We start from the raw sequence: 9,456 nt of genomic DNA on the forward strand, positions 1-9,456 counted from the left end.
ACAAAAACAAAGACAAAAAAACATCAAGGAAATGGGCATGTCTACGTTCAACCAGCCGATGTTCGCCAAATGTTTGCAAACTATTTTGACTGGTTTCCGATATGGTCAATAGGTATAAACGTGTAGCGTTAAAAATCAATCTAGCAAGCGTTAGCGACAAAACGGTTTGCTGAACGAAACACAACTTTAATTTGTAAATATTATTTAGTGTATTGTGTAGACGTTTTGTATTTACATCTTATTCAATCGGGTCAAATATCTGCTTACTTTACTACGATATAAAAGCCGAATATTTGTTTATATATTACAAGTAATGTGTGTGTTTCAAATAATATTATTTAAAATTAAAACAAATTGTTGTACAGAAGCTGTACATAACCTATTGTGTGTTAAGTGCAATAAAGAATTTTGAATCTTAAAGTTACTGTTTTGGTTTATTCCCGTTCTAACGAGTGCAACAGCCTGGTGTATCAAAAACCGAGAAACGTGCTGTCCTCTCTATGAGAAAGTGTGTATATGAGAAAGCCTGCAACTTTAAAATAATATAAGCCAAGATGTTCATCGGTATTCCTTACAGGTCTTTAGTTATTGTCAAACGAGGTCCACACGTTTGTTTACCTGGGTCGTCGGATCAAACCTCATCGGCGGACCTACTGGAGTTGTTCCTGTTCTAACCATGTGTCTCACTGAGCAAAGCTACGATTGGCATATCAAAGGCCGTGGTATGTTTTGCCCTGCCTATGGAAAGTGCATATAAAAGATCCCTTGTTGCTGATAGAAAACGCAAATGCAAAAGGCAGAATCAACTAATGTTATTTCATTTCAACTTATTTTCGTGCTTATATCCAATTATGGTTCAAGCACGTTGTCCTGGGCACACACCTCAGCTATCTGGGCCGTCTGTTCAGGACAGTGGGTTAAATGTTTAGTGGTTAGTGAGAGAGAAGAGGATGTAGTGGCCTTATACCTGTAACACTGAGTCGTTAAAACTCGCTCTTGATGGGAGCCGGTACCGGGCTACGAACCCTGTACCTACCAGTTTATGTTCGATGGCTGAACACGACGCCACCGAGGCCAGTGACACAAACTCTTATTTATCCTATTGGACTATACAGTTACCTCCCTTATACTGTATACTAGTATACGAAGGCAGGGAGGAAGGAAATTGTTTTATTTTACGACACACTCAAAACATTTTATTTACGGTTATATGCGTCAGACATATGGTTAAGGACCAAACAGATATTGAGAAAGGAAACCTGCTGTCGCCACTTCATGGGCTACTCTTTATGCGGGAGTGCATATAATTCATCCCTTGCAGCTTTATTGGTAAGAGTAGCCTATGTGGCGGCAGCGTGGCCTCTCCTCCATCCCTCTGTCTCTGTACCATCTCTATTCCCAACCCCTCTCTCCACCCTCCAACCTCCCCACGCCCTCTCCCTCTTTCCAACCCCCTCTGTCTTCAATACCGCCTCTCCCAACCCTCTCTATCTCTCTCCCAACCTCGCTCCTCTCCCGTCTTCCCACCAACACCCTCCTCTCCCTCCACCCCCCCTTCTTTCTCTATAGAATCTATCTCTTTCTGTCTCTCTCTCTCTCGCTCACCTCCTCTCTCTCACCTCCTCTCTCTCACCCCTCTCTCTCACCTCACCCCCTCTCCCTCACCTCACCTCCTCTCCCTCACCTCTCTCTCTCACCCCCCTCTCCCTCTCCCCACCTCCCTCACCTCACCTCCTCTCTCTCACCTCCTCTCCCTCACCCCTCTCTCTCACCCCCTCTCTCTAAAATGGTTCGATCCTATAACGAGTGACAACAAAACACTAAGATGGTTTTATATTTTAATTTGTCGATTGTTATCTAATCTACTAGTATTTCAGCTAGTATTACTAGTAATCTACTAGTATTTCAACTAGTCAAAGCAAAGATAGATTCGGTAAATCTTCCCAGTGGTACAGCGCTCGCTTGATGCACGGTCGGTCTGAGATCGGTCCCCGTCGGTGGGCCCATCGGGCTATTTCTCGCTTTACCCAATGCACCAAGACTAGTATATCAAAGGCCGTGGTATGTGCTATTCTGTCTGGGATGGTGCATATAAAATATCCCTTGTTACTAATGGAAAAAAAAATGTAGCGAGTTTCCTCTCTATGACTGTCAAAATTACCATACGTTTGACATCCAGTAGCAGATGATTAATAAATCAATGTGCTCTAGTGGTGTCGTTAAACAAAACAAACCTTAACCGTAAATCTTGAGCGGCGAATGGTAAAGATTGCACCACCACCACCACCACAAACACTGACGTATTACGACCCCAACCACTTTACACAATTACCATATCAAATACAGAAGTAAAAAAAGTGATTTCAAAATTAGTCGAGCTGTGGCTAAACATTTCTTTTCTACCCTGTAAGACGGTGTCCTGCAGAACTGTTTGCTTTTTTAATTATCCGGTACAGTGTACGGTGATTTTCTAGAGGGTATCTAAGTGGAAGAAACACGTACATCCGAAGACGTAGTAACCTACTTGCTTCCGGCACTAAACTCTGATCAAGACACCGGCCTCGGTGGCGTTTGGTCAGACCATCGGTCTACAGGCTGGTAGGTACTGGGTTCGGATCCCAGTCGAGGCATGGGATTTTTAATCCAGATACCGACTCCCAACCCTGAGAGTGCTTCGCAAGGCTCAGTGGGTAGGTATAAACCACTTGCACCGACCAGTGATCCATAACTGGTTCAACAAAGGCCATGGTGTGTGCTATCCTGCCTGTGGGAAGCGCAAATAAAAGAGCCCTTATTGCTAATCGGAAAGAGTAGCCCATGTAGTGGCGACAGCGGGTTTCCTCTCAAAATCTGTGTGGTCCTTAACCATATGTCTTAACCAGGATTCTGCAAGTAAGGTTTTGATTGGTGGACATGAGCTCCAACTGGCTGGTGTTAGATCCAATGTAATAGTGGAACTAATTAAAAAATGTATTACATTGATTACACCCGTCACTCAACGGCCGCTATAACCGTGGTCTGTCTAGACAAATCTCTCGGAAAAGAATGATGTAACTAGCTTGTACCACGACCCCGTTACAGATTTATATTGTAGCTTTATTAGTAATGTTAGTGAAAGTGTTACTTTTTAAAACATGTTCTAATTTACTTCCTGCTGAACTATATGTGACCTGTAGGCGTAACTTTCTTCAGCCATACAGCAATCGCTAAACGTTAGGTCAGACACGCCCGTGGTCTAACTATGGGATACACCACGGGTAAAATTGAAGGGGCCGACACCAAAGCGTGGTACAAGAATGATTAGTCTGCATTTTAGACAGTTATCGCGTTTTGAAATTTAGTTTCTACAGCCTGTTGTTTATCACACGTTTTACCGTATGGTCGATTATCATACATATAATCAAAACACATTTTTAGTTACCTTAAAAATAACAGAGAGTAACGTTTCCTTTGATGTTTAATAGTTTAATCAGTTGCCAAAGCAAGTACACACTTACCTCTTCGGATACGTCGTCCTTTCGTTTTGAAATACACCCTCCTAGTACTGGATCGGCCCCCGTCTCGTGTGTCGTTGTAGTGGTTGTTTTATCCATCGATGATAAACCAGACCCCGTCAGGTACAAACAAGAAGCGAGATGTGAACTCACGTCGCTCTCCAGTCTGTACACGATGGGGCCCTCGGGGGGTCGACTCCCACCACTAGCACGTGCATGACGTGGTTGCTATGGGAGACTAGCCCCTCAGACCGGGGGGGGGGGGGGGGGGTGTTCATGTCCTCGACATGATGTGAAAAGAACACGCTAGAAAGCGGTTCAGTTACGAAGTAAGCATTGTCTGTGTAATACCATGTTTCCCGGAGCGTCTTTCCCACGTCGGTTGGTCGCCCGACCTTCTGTGGGACCGATACACTGCCGACCGTCCGGGCGACCGTCTTTTTATAGCACGCAGACTTTGCTGAATCATGGTATCGAACGGTTAACCGTGTGGTACAATCGGGTAGTCGAGGTGACACCATAACTAGGTTTGACGTGTTCTCATAATACGTCCCTTACTATATTACATGTTGGTAAAGTTAAAGCTTGTTTTTGGTTACTGACACCACTAGAGCACATTGATTTATTAATCATCGGCTATTGGATGTCAAACATTTGGTAATTTTGATATATACATGTAGTCTTAGAGAGAAAACCCGCTACATTTTGTCATTAGTAGCAAGGAATATTTTTATAATCAATCAATAAAATATTTACATGCTCCTATACCACGAAGGTTTCGAGCATGTCTATCCCAGGTTCGGCCACCGGATGCCAGTAGTCCAACCTGGGACAGAACAATTACTGGGGCAATTTTGATATTTAACCAAACAGGGAAAAAGGACTTTACAATAAATAATTTTGTGCGTTATTTTCCCAAACAATATTTAATATACAGCAAACAACTAACAATTTGTAACGCAAATTTAGATCGGGCAGTCCTAAATATAAATATATTTTAAAATAATTTTTTAAATATATTAATTAGCCCTCAAAATAGAGGTGGCAGGTGACTAAGAGGTTAGGCTTCAGCCACAAAAAAAAGGTTTTTTTTTAATAGGAAAATATGTTTTTACTTAGGGGCACCCATCGTATTGGGGACTTCGGTGTGGCCGAAACCGGGGAAGGCTCCGGGGGGGGGGGGGGGGGGGAGGGGCAGTCCCCCGGACAAACCTAACACCCCTTACGGCCAAAACCGCCTACGCCTACCGCCCTAACCATCTTCCGGTGGAGTATCCCCCACCCACCCAGCACCCCCCCGGCCAACCCAACCGTCGTGCCCTCCAGTCTCGGTGCCCCCATCCTTAGGGGCACCCATCGTATTGGGGACTTCGGTGTGGCCGAAACCGGGGAAGGTTCCGGGGGGGGGGGGGCAGTCCCCCGGACAAACCTAACAACTCTTACGACCAAAACCGCCTACGCCTACCGCCCTAACCATCTTCCGGTGGAGTATCCCCCACCCACCCAGCACCCCCGCCGGCCAACCCAACCGTCGTGCCCTCCAGTCTCGGTGCCCCCATCAAAAATTAGGCCCAAGGGCCAACGATTCTACCAGAGAAGGAAAAAAAAAAAAAAAAAAAACAAAAAAAATAATAATAATAATAAAAAAAAAAAAAAAAAAAAAATAATAATAAATAAAAATAAATTAAAAAAAAAAAGTATTTAAATAGGGAAAATTAAGCGTCTGGTGAGTCTGGCAATATAAAAACGTATCCTGGCGATTCCAAGTCCAGGGGCGCCTCTCCATAATCCTGGAGAAACAGAACGTTATGCCATTCATCAGACGCTGGCACCACTTTAATTTAGAAACCTAGCGCATACAAGTATGGTATAGAACCATGTTGCATACCCTAGGATAGGAGCAGCGCACCGCCCTATTAAATTCCTAATATTTTTATAAGCACCATTCCAGTGACAGTATAGCACATACCACGACCTTTGATATACCAGTCAAGGCGCATTGGCTGGAACGAGATACATGTTATAAAAATACAAATCCAGGCTAGACAGTGACACTTAGAAAAGATTTCTATCAACTTAAAGTTTGTTTTATTTAACAACGCCACTTGAGCACATTGATTTTTAATCTTATCATCGGCTATTGGACGTCAAACATATGGTCATTCTGACACTGTTTTTAGAGGAAACCCGCTGTCGCCACATAGGCTACTCTTTTTTACGACAGGCAGCAAGGGATCTTTTATTTGCGCTTTCCACAGGCAGGATAGCACAAACCATGGCCTTTGTTGAACCAGTTATGGATCACTGGTCGGTGCAAGTGGTTTACACCTACCCATTGAGCCTTGCGGAGCACTCACTCAGGGTTTGGAGTCGGTATCTGGATTAAAAATCCCATGCCTCGACTGGGATCCGAACCCAGTACCTACCAGCCTGTAGACCGATGGCCTGCCACGACGCCACCGAGGCCGGTTTTCTATCAACTTTGTCCACAAAAATAATTACTGTATTATGTCATATATATTTATTACAATCTAATTAAAATTAGCTCCACTATTACATGTGGATCTAACAGCAGCCCGTTGGAGCTACTGTCCAGTTGACCTTTCATTCGACCAATCAAAACCTTACTTGCAAAATCATGCCAGTGATTTGAAAAGAATTCGAAAACATTCGGGATTATGCCGTGGGGTATACGAAATGATTCGGGTGAATTACGAAGTATGCCGGAAACTAATTTCAATATAAAATTTTATATAAAATTCGTTACAAGACGAAAAAACCCGTGATGGTATAGCCATAAAATCTGTTTATACTAGTATACTAGTTTATTGCTGCACGTTTCCCCCTGTTTTTTCAATGTTGAAATAGACCAACAAGTTCGCCTATTGCATAGATAGTATCGCCAAATATTTTTAGAATTTGTATGCTCCCGAATAACGCTATAAACGGCGAAGTGTAATTGGTCGATATTTGAATTGTTATTTATAGATGAAACGTCACCTGGACATGGGGTTCCATGCAATGCTGTTAGATCTACTGGTGAGACCAGTAGAGCTGATTTTAATCAGATTGTATTTATTATGAGGGGATTTCAGGGGGACAATGCATACAATTCAATACTTTGCTACTACTCACAAAGTATATGCGAATGATAAAAAGGAATTAGTTGTAGAAAACAGGTTGTTCACAAATACTTCGACACACCTACCAGATAAAATAATAAATTAATTCGTCTCGGCAGCCTAAAATTGGTAATCAGGGGCGTGCGCAGGAAATTTTGCAGGGGGGGGGTCGAGGTGTTTGGAGAAGCCCGTGGCGGGGGGTCTGGGGGGATATGAAATTTGTTTTCGCCTTGAGAGCGGGGGGGGGGGTCGACCCCAACCCCCCCTCCCCCCGCGCACGCGCCTGGTAATTGTATAATAACTGTAAACATCAGCATCAAGAACAAGGAGAACAACAACAACAACAACAAAAATAAAATAAAATAAAATAATAAAACGTTTTTATAACCCCCCTCCCCCCCACCAAACAATAACAATAACATCAACATCAACCAAAAAACCCCCCCCAAAAACAAACAAAAAATCCACACACAAAAAGAGTCAACGTTTCGTATAATGGCTGTCGTGGTATGTGCTGTCCTATCTGAAAAAAAGTTAATAAATGTAAGCATGTTTAAGACACTGCAACACTAAAATTAAATCGGCTATTGGGTGACAAAGGTAAGCACATGGAAGACACTTTATAATGGTGTTCGCTATTAGTAGCCCAGAGTTTGATGTACCAGTCCTAGTGCACTGGCTGGAACGAGAAATAGCCAAACGGGTCTTCCGACGAGGACCGCGCATCAAGCGAGCGCTTTACCACTGGGCTACGCCCCGTCCCACAAAACATATATGTACGGTTCACAACAAACTTTTAAAGGTTGAAAAACATATTCGCGTTTCACAATCGCAAGCAACCGTTGCACCACCGAGTTTACTGTGTACACACAGCGTTGCCATGACTCGCCCTGTGTATGCCCACATTAATATAGCAACACAGTCAATACATATGTATACAGCCAGTGGCCGCTTAGTACTTTCATTGTTTGTTGTGTTGACTCGTTTAACAACTGGCTGAGGTTAACCGCAGGGGGGGGGGGGGGGGGGGGGGGGGGGATTATTCACAGCTACTTTTGTATTAATATCTTTTCAGTTTTCATTTTTATTTTTTTTTTTTATTTTATTTTATTTTATTATTTTTTTTAAATTGGAACTAATATTATGACGGGTTTTAAACATAATTTTTTCAGTTTGTGTGTGTGTGTGTGTGCGCGCGCGCGCATGTTTCTGTCAGTTTGTGTGTGGGAGTATGCGTGTGTTTGTGTCAGTGGCAGTGTGTGTGTGTGCGTGCATGTGTGTGTATGTGTTTGTGTGTGTGCATGTGTGTCAGTATACATGTATGTGCATGTGTGTGTGTATGTATGCATGTGTGTGTGTGTGTCAGTGTGTATGTGTGCGTGCGTGTGCTTATCTGTGTATGTGTGTTTTCCAAAACGTGCAGTTTGATCCACTCTATATTTAAGTAATTATTGATAATGTTTCCGTAAGATTTCCTCAAATACGTTTCAATCTATTTCGCAAAGTAGGCCCACATGTCTATGTAATAATTTCCAAATCGCTCCACTCTCCATAGAAGTAGAAGGCATTATGTGCGGTAATAAGGGGTCGGGTGCTGGTCGATATGAATTCCTGATATTCTGATGATTTGACCCCCACCCCCCCCCCCCCCCCCGCACAAACAACTGTCATAGGTACCGAACTGCAAGGTTTAAGGAACAAGCGGTTGTTTTGTAAGCCAACTTATAAAGGTATTGCGCAAAAATTCTAAACATCTCGTCGAAAATATTTTTACAAAAGTATTCAGTTTATGGCAAATATTTCGTGTGTTACTACCTAAGTTCGCATCCAAATATACTGTGTCCTTTTAAATTTATTATTGGTATTACGTTGTCACCATACCGGTCAACTCTCACGCATTTGGCGTGAGTCTCGCGCATTTGTAACAAACATCACGCTCTCACGCAACGTTACTATAATCTCACGCTTTTTCTAAAAATAAAAATATTTTATAATCGTGGTTTATCCTTTAGAGCTGAATGAAATTATATGCAGGGGCGTAGGCTAGGGGGGTTCGGACGAACCCCCCCCCCCCCGCTGAAGCAAATGGTCCGCTTTCAGAACTGAAACATACAGGTTTATACATATGCAGTTTCTGGTGGTGAAAAAATAAAATAGAAAAAGGTCCACTTGGTTCATATTCGAACACCCCCCCCCCCCCCCCCCCGGTCCAGATCACGCTACGCCCCTGATATGCTGATTATGCAGGGTCTTTGAATTTGTTACCTATTAATAATAATACAGCATATCGAACCTCGGTTCAATACCAACAATCACTCACGGGTGCTACCAATTAACCGTAGGCCTATTAATTAATAAAACTTGCACTCGCTCGATTTCCATTTTAGACATAGGTCTCACTACACAGATCACTTCCGGGTGAGAGTTCATTGATGACGGTCCACTATAGTTCCTAATTGTGACACAAGTTATGGCTCACATATTCACTTTTAGGAAATGGTGAAGAATTAAAACAATATGTATGTTTAATGGTAAGCCTTCTGGCGTAGGCAGGATTTTGTATTGGGAGGGGGGGGGGGGGAAGGGGGACCTGTGTAGTGGGATATGACACAGGAACCTTTTTAATGTTATTAATAAGCGAAAAGGTAAAAATTTCCCGGGATTGGGGGAATATCCCCCCCCCCGTTACGCCACTGGGACATGGGCATATAGCGTAAGACAGTTCGAGTGAATCGGTTAATGAACCACCTGTTCGGACCGGTATTACAGCCAGATGCGGTCAAAAAGCAAAAAAATGAGACGGAAATGTTCTCAATTTTGGAGTGAAAATAAATGCTCAT

This window comes from Gigantopelta aegis, chromosome 14 (genome assembly GCF_016097555.1).
Source record: "Gigantopelta aegis isolate Gae_Host chromosome 14, Gae_host_genome, whole genome shotgun sequence".
Taxonomy (NCBI): domain Eukaryota; kingdom Metazoa; phylum Mollusca; class Gastropoda; order Neomphalida; family Peltospiridae; genus Gigantopelta; species Gigantopelta aegis.